Raw genomic sequence first — 17,326 nt, forward strand, 5'->3', positions numbered from 1 at the left:
ACATACAATTAGCTTAAAAGTGATTTCACGAAAAATTGACATCCACACAGCACCGTTTCTCGGATCTGTTTCCTTCCACCCCCCCGTCACTTCCTGAGTTTAATGGGAATAATTTAAGACCATGTTTTCACGACCTTTCTCATTGTTTGACGCCAATATCTGCCAAAGAAAATGGAAAAAGATGATAAACAGGACAGCGTCGCAGCATGTTTCAAACCTGTGTCATCACATTCTTTGCTTGGACACAAATAGCCCTGAACCTGAATTGGATGGGCAGAAGAGAACAGATGGAGGGATTCGAGTTTGGAATAGCTTTGACTTTCACAAATAAATATGACAGAACTGCTGCCCGTCCTTTATTGGAAAACTTTTCACGGACAGGCCTGGAAAATCATGTTTTTATATGACACACCTAATTTACAATGAGCGCTGGCCTGTTGATGCTTGATAATAAAAAATCGATTATAAACACTTTCTCTGAAATACACAGTTACACTGTGGAGCATGAAGTGAATCAGAGCCAAAGTTATGATGAGGTTAGCAAAAGACACATTTAAAGATCTCAAACAACTTGAAGGCCACATTTCATCCTCAGCACGCATTACAGGGTGATTAAAATGTACATTTTTTAATAAAAAAATAGATTTCTTATTATTTTCTCTGTGTAAATACCTGAGCTTTTAGCTACACGACCTGGAATAAAAGATGCAGTTTTCTGCCATGTTAAAGATTAGGTTTATGTAGTTCACCACTTAAATAGTATTTACTGTTGTCATGACAGTACATTGTGGGCTGGATGCAGTACATAAATCATAAGTAATAATAACGGTTGTTCGGCTGGAGTCTCAGGGTCGATTGTTTAGTCATTATGCTGTCATCCCACCAGTGACAATGCCAGTAATTCTTTCGTAAGGAGAAAATGACTGGCCCATTTTTCTTTTTTCTTTTTTTTAGCAGAAGCAGCATCAATAGGAGAGACGGTTCAGGGATGTAGTGAAGGAGGGATGGTTTGACAGAGGAAAATTAGCGATAGGGAAACTAAAAGTGAAGAAAGAGAAGAAAAAGGAAGTAGACGACGGTTTAAAAAAGAAGACAAATAAAAAAAAACCTTGTAGCCCAAAGCTAATGGTGATTACTTGGCACAAAGATGGACCTAGGCTATTGTCCTGAAGACTGAATCCCAAAGTAAACGCCTGATGACTTTATGGGCTCGGTCACTGCATTCATGTCTTCTGTAAGAAACATGAAGGTTTTCTGTACACTTTGGTCCTCATTAGTGTCCAGGAGGATGATAAAGCAGAGTATGCTTAGGGCCAGGTCTGCCTTCTGAGTCATGTCTCTACAGTATTAGCATGCAGCATCCTTTTTTCCTCCTTTTTTTTTCTATAATGTTTGCTTTCAAAGAGCTACGATGGAGAAATGCTCAGTTTGAAGCTTTGAAAACAGGACTTCACAAAACCAGTGGATGACATCATGATGCTCACATCTGTCTCTAACTGACGACTGATCTCGCACATCATCTGTAAACAAAAGCAGATTTTTTTTTTTGTTATAAAACTTTTTGCCAAATTTCCTATTTAGTGCACTTTATTTTTATAATTGCACTCACATCTGGTGATCCGCCTCTTAAGTCTGACGTCATTCACCATTTCTGGGTCTGAACTCTTCTTCGGTTAAAAATTAAAAATTAAACAACAGCAGTGTTTCTAGGCTTCCTGGAGTTGGCCTAGCTTCCATATAATCGTGTGCTACCTACAGGGCTATGATTAGGATAATATGAGCACATTAGCAGAGCAAAGACACAGGGTGAGCATTGCCTTGTTCCCCTCATTTAACGTTAATGTAAGAATTTTTACAATGAGCAGAGACAAAGTGTTACACAGCAATTTTCTACTGTAGCTAAGAGCTCAAACTACAAACACTCACGTCTAATGGACGCTGCGGGGTCAACTCAGGGTTCTGTATCATTCCCAACGATCCTTCAACATGCAGACCGGAGCAGCCTGGGAAATGATCCACCACCATTCTGATTGGTAGACACACTGAACTCCACAGACCTGTATTATCAGAATCATCAGAATCAGAAACTGTCATTGTCACAGGTACAACGAAATTAAGAATGGTCCCCGATCATTGCATCATCCCTAGCAATATCAAAATATAAATAAAACAATAAAATTCAATAAATAAAATAGATAGAATACTTAAAATACTAATAAGATGTAACAGTAAACATTCACATACATTCCCACATACATGCTTCAGACCGTGCATAGATTAACACAAGAGTGGCGTGATGGACATTTTTTTGTAGTATTCAGATGTGTTATTGCAATTGGATAACAGCTGTGTTTGAGTCTATTAATCCTTGCGCTGATTGCCCTGTACCGTCTGCCTGGGGGCAACAGTTCAAACAGGAAGTGGCCAGGATGTGAGGTGTCTTTTATGATGTTTTGGGCCTTTTTAAAACAGTGGATGTTGTGTAGAACTTCCAGTGTGGGGAGAGGGCAGCCAGTGATCTTTTGGGCGGTGTTAATGATCCCTTGGAGTGCTTTCCTCTGAGCCCCTGTGCAGCTAGTGTACCAAATGCATATGCAGTAGGTTAGAACACTCTCAATGGTGGCTCTGTAGAAGGACACCAGCAGTCTCTGTGTGATGTTATTCCTCCTGAGAATTCTCAGGAAGTACAGTCTCTGTTGGGCCTTTTTCAGCAGCTCGGAGGTGTTCACACTCCAGGAGTATTATATGTTTTATATGTATAAAGACACATAAGGGGAATCAGTTTACATCCTAAATGAATGGAATGTGGCACAAGAAGAAGAACTGTCTACACCACACACATTTACGAGCCGACAGGCTGGTTGTTCTGCCTTCTGGTGACAGTAAACAACCACAACGTGCAGACGATGCTCTGCAAAACTGTGCGCACAACTAGCGCACAACATTACCTTCAGACTGTGGTGCAAAAATAAAATCTTGATATGATCTGTCTAAGGTGGAACAAGAGATCTTGAGGTAGAAACAACAAATAACTTTTATTGGAATTGAGCAGAGAGCGGCAGGGCACCGTTCATGGAGTCTGTTTCTAATCTGAGCTTTTACATTCACATCAGCAAAAACTAACATATAGAAACACTGTACATTAGGTTAATATCTCAGACACCTGTTAATCACGACACCGTTATCATCTTTTCTGCCCTCTAATAGGATCTTACACAGACGCACCTCAGTCTGTGTTGCTGCTGGCACTCTGTGAGATTAAAATGCAAGCATTTATAGCAGGAACGCTGATAAAGGCCTTTTTTATTCGCATTTTATCTACTGACTTATTTTATTTTTAATGTTCCTTTTTGTTTTCCTTTCTGCAGAATAATGTTGGCAGTTAGGAGGAAGAATGGTGTCAGGGTGTCGTGGCAGTTATCATAAAGATGTTCCCCACAGTGCTATTTGTCCCTGTCACACGTGACGTGACATCCATTGTGTCTCGTTCTCTGCACGTAGGACAACCCCACCCCTCGGGGGGAAAACGATCAGGAACATTTTAGACATCTGAGAACATTTTTCTCAGTATGCTACAGATAGCTGTTACATTGCTGTCTGTGCACTGAGCGGTTACTATTAAATGAGGTGAAACAAACTAATGTTTGGGCAGTCGTAAAGAGTATATCAATCCAACACTCGTTTGTTGCATAACGTCAGCGCCAGATTTACACCGTGCCTCGATGTGCCAACATTTTATATTGTCACATTCTCACCACCCAGTATCAACGATCGTGCTATAATTTTACATTCATAGCCTCATTTTATGCCCCCGTCCTCCTCTTCATCATGAAGCCAATTTCCCGCGGAGACATCATGTAAATTGACGACATCGTATATCGGTAGATGTGTTAGTCCACCTGTGTGTGAGAGAGCGTGTGCCTTACACCCATGTGGGTTACAGAGGAAATGGATGCTTTTGAAATGAAGTGCAGCAAAGAGCCCGGGGCAGCTCCTCACTCCCAACCCTCTGCTTTTTATCATAAATCTTTCATTATTCTTAAGTCACCTTTGTTCTTGCCCCCTCTCCTCATGTATGGGCTTCCTGAGAGAGAGCGGTACTCTCTGCCTACCTCTGGATTGTCCCAGTTGGATTCAATTTAAAAAAAAACATTCACGTTCAAATCCTTTTTTTTTTCATTCAGAACTGATAAAAAAAAAGAGCACTCAGCTGAAAGCATTTGCAAAAAATGAGATAGCATTCAAAAAGCACATAAAGTACTCTCAGGGTCCAGCTCTGTATGCTCACTGGGCATGCTCACTTTGCTCTGTTGGGCAACCAAGCCATCCCTCAATTTAGCGTTTTACCATTTTCCCTCCAGAATCACTCTAGATATATCTGCAGCTATACAACTCCTCTCCTCGAGAAAACTTCCACTCCCCGTGATTTATATTTCCCAATCTCCTTCCGCTAGCTTTCCCCTCTCCCCTAGCTCAAAACACAAACACGGGATAGGGTCTGAAGATTGTGACGCAGGTATTCAGGAAATATCGAGCGAAGCACAGCAAGGCAGCTTCAGACTCAGCAGAGCCCGGTGATGGTGTGATTGGGGATTTTTATTTTTATTTATCTGCCCTAACTGTGTGTGAGCAAAACCAGTAGTTTGCTCAAGCAAACTGCTGGAATCTATCAGCAAAATTTAACCAATGGAGCTGTTTTTCGAAGAGACCGTTACAGAGTTTGGAATACTTGAATTACCAGAAACGCTAAAAACTGTCAGAGAAAACAAAAGATCTCATTGGCTGCATAATTTTTAGACCTATAAACCGAGACTCTGCAGCCAATTAGACATGTCGACAGAGACAAAACAATGTGAGAATGGGGGTGAAATATGATCTAAATGACTTTGAATGTGGCATGGTTGAAAGGTAGTCTGAGAAACTGCTGACATTCTGGGATTTTCCAAGCTGCCATGGGTGAATGGCTGGGAACACTTCCGCAGCCTGTTGCGGGGCCATAACAACACAGCAGGTCAATGTTTTTGCTTGAATGTATTCACCCACCTTTAAATATGTTGCTATGTTTAATTTGTAATTTTTGAACTTTGTTATTTGGATTTATTTTGTAATTTAACATACCTTGCTCCATTAATTCATCCTGCTGTTGTGAATCTATCCAGCAGTGGTACAGTGTAGGTAGTTGTCAGAAACTGCTGCATGTAGTTGGGCTAGCAGGGTCAGATTAGAAGTTAATCATGTAAGCAGGGCGTGGAGCAACAATTTAAAGATGTTTTCACATTATAACACTGACAGGAAGAGATAATTAGGACTGCAACCAGACAGTTTTTTAGTTTTTTTGTCAGTTTTGTGTGGAATAAATCAGTTTTTTTAATGTTCACCTCATTCTTTGGTACTGAGTGGCATGGAAGCTCCCTTCTACAAAGCATGAGTGTGAAACTTTACCTCCTGTATATTAGACGTGGTTGAAAAAATTTATTAAAATTGGCCACAGACTACAGATTTTTAAAAGCCTAACCCTCATGTTCATCTGATCAAGGATTACAGTACGGTCCCAATAAATTAAACCATATTCATTCAATGAATGGTTTCTGAATGTGTATGGAATTCATTCATTATGCTTCATTGTTCCCACTTATTTTGGTTCACAGAAAGAGAAAGCAAACACAATTCTGACCATGGCCACCACAGCCTCGGCCTTTCCTGCTGATCCTCCGGGGTCCTCCCACAGTTCAAAGACTGATTTCTGCAGATTCGTGTTAAATGAACTGGAAACCACTGTGGCTGTGAATGTGATTATCTACCAAGAGACATTTAATTTTAGGGCAAAATGACAAATTACAATCTTATCTCTGCGTGAAAAACCACTGTCTGTTCATTTACTTGAATGGGGCCAATCCAGTCAGCAAGACACAGCAGCAGCCAGTCAAATACATGCTTCCCTGCGCAATTATTTTGTAACATGAACATTGTGGAAGGCTACCTTGCAATTAGTGCAACAAAACAAAAAAAAAAAAATAACCGTCATTGAAAATACAATTGTGCTTGTCCGGGACTGTGTTTCATTTTCATTTCCAGCTGAAAAAAGGAAAAAAGACAGAAAAAGAGGACGTTAGCTGCTTTAAACCAGAGCTGTTTTCAATCTGAATGAAACTTCAAAAACTTGATTACTGTAATATGAATCATAGTGTACGTGCTTTTATCCTTTTTTCCTCTCTTTCACCTTGCTTTTGAGTTAAGCTGACTTTAGCTTATGTGTGGGATAGACTGGAATGAGTTTTGACCTTGAGAGCTGCATGAGTGTTAGCTCGTGTGCTACCATGTAAGATAAGAAGAACAGTCAGTGACCGTAGCTGCAGGACGGAGTCACAGCTTTCAGTGGATTTACTCTGTCATAAAAAGGCAAGAGTGTGCTCAAACTTATAGTCAGCTTGTTTGAAGTTTTTGGTGATCAATCATCCTGTGAGTTTATAGATCTTGGCAGCATGGAGTGTGAAAACAAATCTGTTTCCAGATCTGAGATGTCAGGAAATCCCAGCGGACTTGACTGGCTGCCGTCTTTGTGTTTCTCAGCATTTTGTTATTACAAGCTTTCCAAATACTGTGAAACGTTTTGAGGTTAATGTTTCTTTACTTTTCTTTTTTTATACATTTGGTATGTATTTGGTATGTTAAATTCTACGCGCAATAACTCACAATTACAAAGTGAAAAAGGTTTGCTTGAGAAAATATTACAAATAAAAAAAATACATAACATCTACATACTTACATGCATTCAAAGCCTTTACAATGACACCCAAAACTGAGCTCAGGTGCCTCCTGTTTCCACTGATTATCTGTCAGATGTTTCTATAACGTGACTGGAGTCTACCTGTGATAAATACAACTGACTGGGCTTGATTTGGAAAGACACACACTTGTCTATATAAGGTCCCATAGTTAACTGATCATTTCAGAGCATAGACCAAACCACTGTAGACCTCAGAGACAGGGTTGACTGGGACTGAAGGTCCCAGTGAGCACAGTGGGCTCCATCATCTCTCAGTTGATAAAGGCTACGTCCACACTCATGAGTTTTCATTTGAAAACGCATCGCTTCCTCAAGGAAAAACGCAGCGTTTTGAAAACGGAGCTGCCCAGTCGCAGTGTGGACACTCGAAAACGCAGACTTTCTAAAACGATGACGCATTTTAGTCATGTGATGCAGTCATGTGACCAATTAAACAAAGATAGCGGAGGGCATTATACAGCAGTTGTTTTTATTGCTCTCAATTTTGAAAGCCCTAAACAAAATATTATTATCAGTTTGTACATGCTCCTGATAGCTTTCCTTCAAATTCTTTAATTCTCACTTGCTTTTGCGCATGCGCAGGACTGAAACGTAAGTGCTCTGGGCTGTTTCAGTGGGGACGCAGAACTCTGTGAAAACGACTCAAAACGCTAGTGTGGACGCGGAGCGTTTTCAGACGAAAAAGCCGTTTTCAAATCTATCCGGGCTAGTGTGGACGTAGACAAAGTTTGGCACCACAATCACAATCAGAATACTTTATTAATCCCGAAGGAAATTATGGGTTACAGCAGGCAGCACACTGCTGATAGGAAAAAACAATGAAAATACATAACATGAGGTGAGAGGAGGAGAAATAAACTCCACTCAGACTGAGCTCCTAATGGCAGAACAGTTTGAGAACAGAAAAAATGACTCTTCCTTGAGCTGGCCACCCAGCCAATCTGAGCTATTGGGGTAGAAGGACTGTAGTTAGGGGGTAATCAAGAACTCGATGGTCAAAGAGTGACTCTGGCCTGAATGCAAGGTGTCATTGTAACCAATACGTCTACTCACCAAAGAATGAGTGAAGCAATATGGATAACAGCAGAGGACAATTTATTTAGGGTCTGATGGCAATTTACCATCGGTGTCCAGCACTTTAAAGGATTGATGGACTGGAGCACATCTGTCCTTAACATACCCTCTTAAACATCAGCTTGACACTGATATATCAAAGGAAACTTAACCGACTTTAAGTGCAAATGTTTCAACCTGAACAACTTAAAACTTCTCTGGGATACAATGTAGACAAAGACAAGAAGAAGAAAAATATTTCCATCAATAGTCACTTTTCCTAACCAGGAGACAAGTGAATATATTATGTAAAGAGTCCTTTTTCTCAGTCCTGGGGTTGTAACACCACAACCTCCTCAGTCCGTAATCAGAGAGTGTCTATTTGACAATAACCAAAATGTCTTTGGATAGTCTTTGTGAATGCAAACAAAACAAAACAAAAAAAACAAATGATATTAGCTGGCCAGCAAAATAAAGAGAGTGTATGGCACTGAGTGCGGGCGTGTGTGTGAGTACTTCGGTCCAAATAATCAAGGTCCGGATGGATGAAGGGATGGCGGCCGCTTGTCCTTTAATGGCACCAGTAAGGCAGCACAGCAGCAAGGCAGCACAGCAGCGAGGCAGCACAGCAGTAAGGCAGCACAGCAGCGAAGCGTCTGGCAGGAGAACGAACAATAGTCCTTTTCAAGGCTACTGCAGAAGGCGATATTCCCCGCTAGCTCACCCCAGCTTGCTCTCTGGCACAGCTACAAGCCACGTGAGCTCATAGCCCCTCCCGCTAGGATGTACTACCACAGTCGACTGTCGTAAAGCAGCCGCAAACCAATAGCAATAAAAAAAAACTCAAAATCATTGAAGAACATTTTATAACACCCAATATAGGTATATACATATATACTGAATATCACACAATATCAGATAACCAAATTAACACTGGGTTACATCATGTCTGGAGGAAACCAGGCACCGCTCATCACCTGGCCAATACCATCCCTACAGTGAAGCATGGTGGGGGCAGCATCATTTTGTGGGGGTGCTTTTTGACAGCAGGAACTGGGAGACAAGTCGAGGTGGACATAGACAGAGACATCCTTGATGATAACCTGCTCCAGATCTTGCTAGATCTCAGACTGGGTCAGAGGTTCAGTTTCTAATAGGAGAACAACCCTAAGCACACAGCCAAGATAGCAAAGAAGTGGCTTCAGGACCACTTTGTGAGTGGCCCAGCTAGAGTCCAGACTTGAACCTGACTGAACATCTCTGGAGAGGTCTGAAAATGTCTGTGCCTCAGTGCTCCCCATCCAACCTGATAGAGCTTGAGAGGTTCTGGAGAGAGGAGTGGGAGAAAAATCCCAAAAATAGGTGTGGCAGGCTTGTAGCATCAGACTCAAGAAGACCTGGGTCTTTAATTGTTACCAAAGGCACCTCAGCAAAATATTGACTGAAGGCTGTGAATACTTTTGTACATGGAAGATTTTTGTTTTGTTTTTTGTTTATAATTTTTTCCTTTTGTCATTACGGGGTATTGTGCGGTTCCATTTTGAAATAAAGCTGCAACTTGACAAAAAACAAAAAACAAACAAATGAAGTGCTGTGAATGCTCCTGTATGCACTCTGCAGAGAACCTGGTGTTTTTGCTCTTTCACCCTTCTGTGAACTCCATCCCTTGTCCGGTACATACCAACAGCGTCATAGGAAGAACACAGGCCTCTTTTATCTGTTGGCTACAGGCTATTAGTCTTTCCACCCTCATTTCACCAGGCAGTTTCTGGAGAAAAAAAAAAGCTGACACAAACAGCCGGGAGGTGTAGTTACAAGAAAAAAGATGGAGGAGAGTAAGGGTGATATGTGGGTAGATGCATCTGCATGGAAGGGGAGGTGATTGAGAATGGTGGTGCAGAACAGACAAACTGTGCAAGCGTAATACCCTGTGGCACCACAAGATTAATTTTTCACTTTAGATTTTCTGGTACATGCTGACACGTCAATGAGTCCCGGTCCATTTCATGGGGATAAGAGTTGCATGATGAGCAGATCACATCAGCTCCCTCCGAGCGTCTGTGAACCATCAATCCCTGGCCTTCGCAGTGACATGCTAAGCTTTGGGCAAAAAGTGGCAGGAGCCTGAGGAGGTGGATCTGTTTGTGTGGATGGTCAGATTAATAATGATAAATGGACAAGTGCCCATTCATACATTTGTTTGTGTGTGCATGTCTGTATGGAAGGCGTGCTTTAAGGTAGTAGTAAGATTAGATTTAAGGTTACACTAAGGCTTGGGGGTAAGTTTAGGCAAGTAAGTCGATGTAATGTCTGTGAAATCCCACATACACAACTCTCTCTGTGTGTGTGTGTGTGTGTGTGTGTGTGTGTGTGTGTGTGTGTGTGTGTGTGTGTGTGTGTGTGTGTGTGTGTTGAACATGGAGGCTAGAAAAAGGTAAACATGCATTTATATCAAGTACTCAGGGGTGGTGCGCTGCAGAAAGAGGCTACAGCACCATCTTGTGGCGTTCTTCCACGCTTGAATTTGTCCTCACATGTGAGCAGCAGCACGAAAAAATAATAACAAAATGGAAAAAAAATAAGCTGCCTTGTGTGCTGGAATAGTGCCCGGTTATGTTTTTATGGACACGTTGGAATGGTCCTTTGGGAACTGTAAGTTACACCAGTGGATTAAGTCTAGTTTGGCTAAACGTGGATAGAGATGAATGGGTTTATGCACTGTGGACAATGACAGCGAAGTGAAACCATGCATTTCTCATGGAGGGGTCTGCCTGTAGACCTCCAGGGTTTGGACTATTCTTTTGCGGGCTGCCCAGACACGTCCAGTGTGGAAAGGAAATATTTAAAAAGGTTCTCCCTTGTGGCTGTCCATACAGCAAGTGTGATTTGTTGTATGCGTGTGGTTATAGTCAAGGCTAAAGGCAGGGGGCAGGGAGAAGGGTTAAGTATCTGTGGTAAATTCTCAACCCATTTCTTCATTTGCATAGAGCAAACTGGGCACATAATACCTGCCTCAAAACCATAGAAGGCACCCAGCTGCCATTTCTTCTCAAAGTTGCATTTAGACAACAAAAACAATCGGTTGTATCTCATAAAACATTTTGACTGTTGGGCTTCACACTAGTTAGTTAGCTCATTAAAAGTGGAGGCAGATACTTCAGCTATGGAACCAGCTCCCAGTTTAGATTCAAGAGACAGGCCTGGTTTCCCATGATACACTGACTGTTTTTCCTTCACTCACCTGTATCTGTCACTTCATGTATTTGTACACCACTCTGCATTCAGTCATAAGTTATTATTCATCGTTGGTTCTCTACCACAGTGTGTCTTTTGTCCTGTCTCCCTCCCTTCACCCTCAACCAGTCGCGGCAGATTGCCGCCCCTCTCTGAGCCTGGTTCTGTTGAATGTTTCTTCCTGTTAAAAGGAAAGTTTTTCATTCCTGCTGTCACCAAGTGTCTGCTCGCAGGGGGTCATCTGATTGTGGGCGTTTTCTCTCTAATACGGTAGGGTCTTAACCTCACAACATAAAGTGCCTTGAGGCGACTGTTATGATTCGGCGCTATATAAATAAAACTGACTTCAGTCGAACTGTACTGAACAGTTGTTCAAACAGTTCAGTTTAATGCTGTCACCATTATCAGCACAAGCAGCCTTTAAATTAACCACCAGAAGTGTCCACACACTGAAGGTCTGCTTTGTGGAGGGGTTCAGTTTGGTGGTCCCATCCTGCGACCAGTGTAAAAATAAGAACACCTTTCTCAACTGCTTACTGAAATTGTGATTATAATAATGGCATGCAGGCATAGAATTACTCTATAAGCGGCAGGGGGTTTCAAAGTGCTAAGTCGTGTGTGTAATGCAAATGTGAAAACCTGCTTAAAATGAACTGGAAATTGTCATCTAATTACTTCTAAAAGCAATATACAGACAGGCTCCTGCTGACAACTAGAGGAGTGACAAATTGTGTAAACGCATAACAGGACTACATGACAGACCTAGCATCTAGGAAGTTGTAGGGATATGCAGTTCTATAAGATAAATCAGAATAACTTCATAAGTAAAGGTAAAGTAAATCCATGTGGAGCTGTACAACACATTACACACAACTTTAATTGCTGACCACTTGCCAGCTGGCTCAGCACTGCTGACCTTTGATGGAACAGAAAAGCAGGAAGTCCAGAATAGGTTGGCTGATTTTTCGTATTTTATGATACAGTGGAAATCCTAACACTGCGTATTTACACTGGATCAGTAAGCAGAGCTCATCCTTATCTCCAGTTTGAAGGAGTTACCTTGAAAAAAACCTGCTGATCTCTGAGGTTACCACCAATCAAAGCGCTCACAGTGTTTTAAGGGATTGAGGCAGCTTTGCCTACAGGGCCGTGAAGAGCCTGGCACAAACTCCAGATATGGTCAGAGTGTCAGTTAATCAGCTTGTGGATCTGAGTGTAAGCTCAAAGTTATCCTCTGATTGGTTCCCGCTGATTCTTCTTGTCGTGTTTGAGTCATGAGGAGAATTCAACATGTGGAAGGCAATTGAGGGGTGGGGGCTTCGATTGGGTTGCTTTAGGTGGACTTGCTTCAAAGAATTTTAAGGCGGATGTGCAGATGAGTATGCATGTAATGTGCGCACAAAGCGATAGATCAAACACACACAGAATGTTAAAGCTGTGCTAAGAACTCTTCTGCGTGCGTCCCCGGGCTGTTTGCTTATCAGTGTCAGTGGAAAGTGTTGCACTGCGAGGGCAGCATTTTATGCCTCTGTGTGTGAGAAAGAGCTTTTCTTCTCACGCTATGATGACTCACTGGTGACAACAGCCACCCCTGAGATGCCTTTTAATATCAATTATCCTGGATTCTCCTAGAGGAGATACACAAACATACATATTTCCTCGTGACATTTCTCCTTCTCTTATATTCAGCCTAAATGACTGAATGTAACTGCAGTACCCATGAAAAAACGACTTTCCTTTTATTATATCTACAGGGAGTGCAGAATTATTAGGCAAATGAGTATTTTGTCCACATCATCCTCTTCATGCATGTTGTCTTACTCCAAGCTGTATAGGCTCAAAAGCCTACTACCAATTAAGCATATTAGGTGATGTGCATCTCTGTAATGAGAAGGGGTGTGGTCTAATGACATCAACACCCTATATCAGGTGTGGATAATTATTAGGCAACGTCCTTTCCTTTGGCAAAATGGGTCAAAAGAAGGACTTGTCAGGCACAGAAAAGTCAAAAATAGTGAGATATCTTGCAGAGGGATGCAGCAGTCTCAAAATTGCAAAGCTTCTGAAGCGTGATCATCGAACAATCAAGCGTTTCATTCAAAATAGTCAACAGGGTCGCAAGAAGCGTGTGGAAAAACCAAGGCGCAAAATAACTGTCCATGAACTGAGAAAAGTCAAGCGTGCAGCTGCCAAGATGCCACTTGCCACCAGTTTGGCCATATTTCAGAGCTGCAACATCACTGGAGTGCCCAAAAGCACAAGGTGTGCAATACTCAGAGACATGGCCAAGGTAAGAAAGGCTGAAAGACGACCACCACTGAACAAGACACACAAGCTGAAACGTCAAGACTGGGCCAAGAAATATCTCAAGACTGATTTTTCTAAGGTTTTATGGACTGATGAAATGAGAGTGAGTCTTGATGGGCCAGATGGATGGGCCCGTGGCTGGATTGGTAAAGGGCAGAGAGCTCCAGTCCGACTCAGACGCCAGCAAGGTGGAGGTGGAGTACTGGTTTGGCTGGTATCATCAAAGATGAGCTTGTGGGGCCTTTTCGGGTTGAGGATGGAGTCAAGCTCAACTCCCAGTCCTACTGCCAGTTTCTGGAAGACACCTTCTTCAAGCAGTGGTACAGGAAGAAGTCTGCATCCTTCAAGAAAAACATGATTTTCATGCAGGACAATGCTCCATCACACGCGTCCAAGTACTCCACAGCGTGGCTGGCAAGAAAGGGTATAAAAGAAGAAAAACTAATGACATGGCCACCTTGTTCACCTGAACCCCATTGAGAACCTGTGGTCCATCATCAAATGTGAGATTTACAAGGAGGGAAAACAGTACACCTCTCTGAACAGTGTCTGGGAGGCTGTGGTTGCTGCTGCACGCAATGTTGATGGTGAACAGATCCAAACACTGACAGAATCCATGGATGGCAGGCTTTTGAGTGTCCTTGCAAAGAAAGGTGGCTATATTGGTCGCTGATTTGTTTTTGTTTTGTTTTTTAATGTCAGAAATGTATATTTGTGAATGTGGAGATGTTATATTGGTGTCACTGGTAAAAATAAATAATTGAAATGGGTATATATTTGTTTTTGTTAAGTTGCCTAATAATTATGCACAGTAATAGTCACCTGCACACACAGATATCCCCCTAAAATAGCTAAAACTAAAACCAAACTAAAAACTACTTCCAAAAACATTCAGCTTTGATATTAATGAGTTTTTTGGGTTCATTGAGAACATGGTTGTTGTTCAATAATAAAATTATTCCTCAAAAATACAACTTGCCTAATAATTCTGCACTCCCTGTAATAAGAGTTTTATGTAATCACAAATCAATTTAAAATACAGACATTTCTGTGTTCGGTTCTGAATGCAACAGATTTACGAGGGACAAAGTGGAATTTACGTCTGTCAGACTCTCCATTTATAGTCCATTACTGATGCACTCTTTGCAGTGTGAAAGGGCTCCATTAAAAAAATAAAATAGCAGTTTGATCCGTCATGAAGACCAAAGGCCTTTAATGGATTCATGAAGTCATGGATTATAAATCAATAAAAATGTCGCAAGCTACCACTCCACCTTCCACACAAACACTGTTCATTAGTACAACAATGTATAAGAAGAAACACAGTTACCATTAACTAGCTGATTAAGTCATAATCAAGCACTTATTAATATATCAATTAATAATGCATAATTAGATCATGATCTAATTATGCATTGTTCTATGTGGTTCTTATACGGTGAGCCCTTGACTGTAGTCACTGACCATTTTTCTGGTGTCCACACATACAGGAGTATTATGGTAAATGTGATGTTATCTATAAGTTTTGGCTGTGTTTTATGTCTGGATACTGTAACTGAGCTTTTGAAAAGGTGATTCTGTAGTAAGGATGTCCAGAAACTCAGTTTCTGCATTTGTTTGTGTATAGGGAAGATTTTTGTCTTGTGTCAAACGTGCGTTTCTTTACCTCCGTCTTTGATGTCTGTCATGGCTACTGAACGGACCCACGCGCAGACAGTTCTTTCAAGGAAACAAAAGGGGATTTATTTACAATAGGGATCACCTTAGTGCAAAATATATGTACAGTGAGTTGGGAGGGGGTCCAGGGCTCCAGGGAGAGAAGGGGGGGGGGGGAATCCACACACACGCTTCCTCTTCCACTCAGTCACCGCCACCGCTCCTCCGCACACACGCACTCCTCTTCAGCCGCACTCGCTCCAACACTCCACACACTGCCCCACTTGGACAGGTCCGGTGATTCGGTCCAGAATCTACAGACAGAAGGTCAAAGGTTAGTTCCACAACATAAAACACGTGTAAGTGATTCTTCTTTGAATATGCCGCGAGCACGAACTCAGGTGGTTCGACGTTCCAGCGGTGAGCTGCTCTGTGCCACTGCCTTAAATAGCAGCTGGGGAAATAAGCCAGATCAGCCGCAGGTGGACACCATCCACAGGGGTGCGTGGGCCAAGAGTGAGAGCCCGTAATGAGCTCCACCCAGGCAGAGAGGAGGAGGCGAGACAAAAAAACTAAAACTAACAACAACAAAACCTGTAGCCAGCGTGGGCCAACCAGAGAGACACGGGGACCGTGACAATGTCAGACTGTGAACAGACAACAAGGATGGCTGTAGTTACCGTGATGTCACCAGTTGATTTGTAAGTCACGTTTTTGAAGCCTAAAGATCACTTTTGTGTTTTCCGGTGGACCAGTGAAGTTTTTTAGTGTTGCCGTCTTAACATTTTAGAACTAGATGTGACGAGAGGGGAGTAGGTGTGGCTGTGAAACCCAACACTCATTAGCGATGCACTTTGCCGATCACAAGGCATCAGCCAATGAGCATACCCTGGAAAATCCTCCTTTCTGAAATTTTGGCTTGGCTTCCTTTTTCAAACAACAAAGCTACATCCATCTTTTGTCTGTATTATTATTACTAGATTTCTGATAAGCCAACATTTCTATACAGTTAGCGTTACATTGCCCTCCATTGCTCGATAGTGCTTGTGACATTTTTGCACGTGTGTGTGTGTTTTCATACTTTGGCCTTCACATAATTAAGGATACACAAGTCATCAATATATTGGTCTATTTTTCAAAACTGATAAATCCCAGTTAGAAACAATGGGCTAAACACCTATAATTTCTCAAAGGCTTTCTTACGTAGCATCATTAAGTAAGCAGTAACAGTTGTTGTTGAGGGACACTTACATAGGAATCAATACATGCTTAATAATGACTCATAAAGCGTCGGTATACTAGTTTATTAATTTAGGAAAATTCAAATTTCCTTCTTGCAGAAAGTTAGACCAATGCTATTGAGTAGTTTGTACACATGCAACACATAACATACATAAATCCATGCAGTCTATGAACTACAGTCAGCAGCGTAGCTAAACAAAGAGAGGGAACCATGGCCTTCCAAAGGCAACAAAAGCACCTGTCACCACTGTTATATTTCCTGGAAGTATAACAGTGATGACATAAAATCCACTGAAAACCTCTGATCCGGCCGAGAAAGAGTGCCAAAGACAATCCCCCATTAAACCTTTTTATTTTTGTGCAGATTAAACAAACACCCTATATGGCCGGGCCAAGTTCTAACAAAAAATTTACCAGGCCAGTGCAAGACAAAAGTATTCCTTTTAGACTTTTCTGCAGATGCTCTTTTGCCCCGTAAACTGCCGTCTCAGGCCTTTATTACACTCTGTGTTCCTGAAATAACCACTGCATAGTGGCGGCAGGCAACAGAAAAAGTGCAGCCCAAGCCTGTTGCTCTTAATGGCAGCATGTAGCATGACTTTAAAATCCATCCTGCCTGTGTGGAGTAAACTACACATTCTTTTCGACTGCTATAGAAACCAGTACAATGACCAGAAGTGCAGAATGGGTGTGTGTGTGCGCTGATGTCTGAGTGTGTGTCTGACGGATGCGTTCCTGACAGTGATGTAATTGGCAGTGTCCGAGTGCAGATTTGCAGGTGTCAGACTGATGTGACACACCTCTGCTGCAGGCTCTTTTTGTACCCCGCTGATAAGATAAGACTCGGTGTCTGTCGCTATCGCATTCACACAAAGAGAGAGGTGTCAGCTCCTTTCTTCCTGACAGATTAATGCGCTGCCATATTGGAAGCGTTTTTATCACTCACACACTTCGCACCCGTAAAGCACAAACACATTCATTTCTGGAAATAACCGAGTGAGGATGACGATAATATTCTCCAAACTAAATGCTTCTAAATTCAGCTGT

Source organism: Aulonocara sp. 'chitande type north' Nkhata Bay, linkage group LG6 (assembly GCF_057382095.1).
Source record: "Aulonocara sp. 'chitande type north' Nkhata Bay isolate Kocher_YH1m ecotype deep benthic linkage group LG6, A_spYH_male_GT1.1, whole genome shotgun sequence".
NCBI lineage: Eukaryota > Metazoa > Chordata > Actinopteri > Cichliformes > Cichlidae > Aulonocara > Aulonocara sp. 'chitande type north' Nkhata Bay.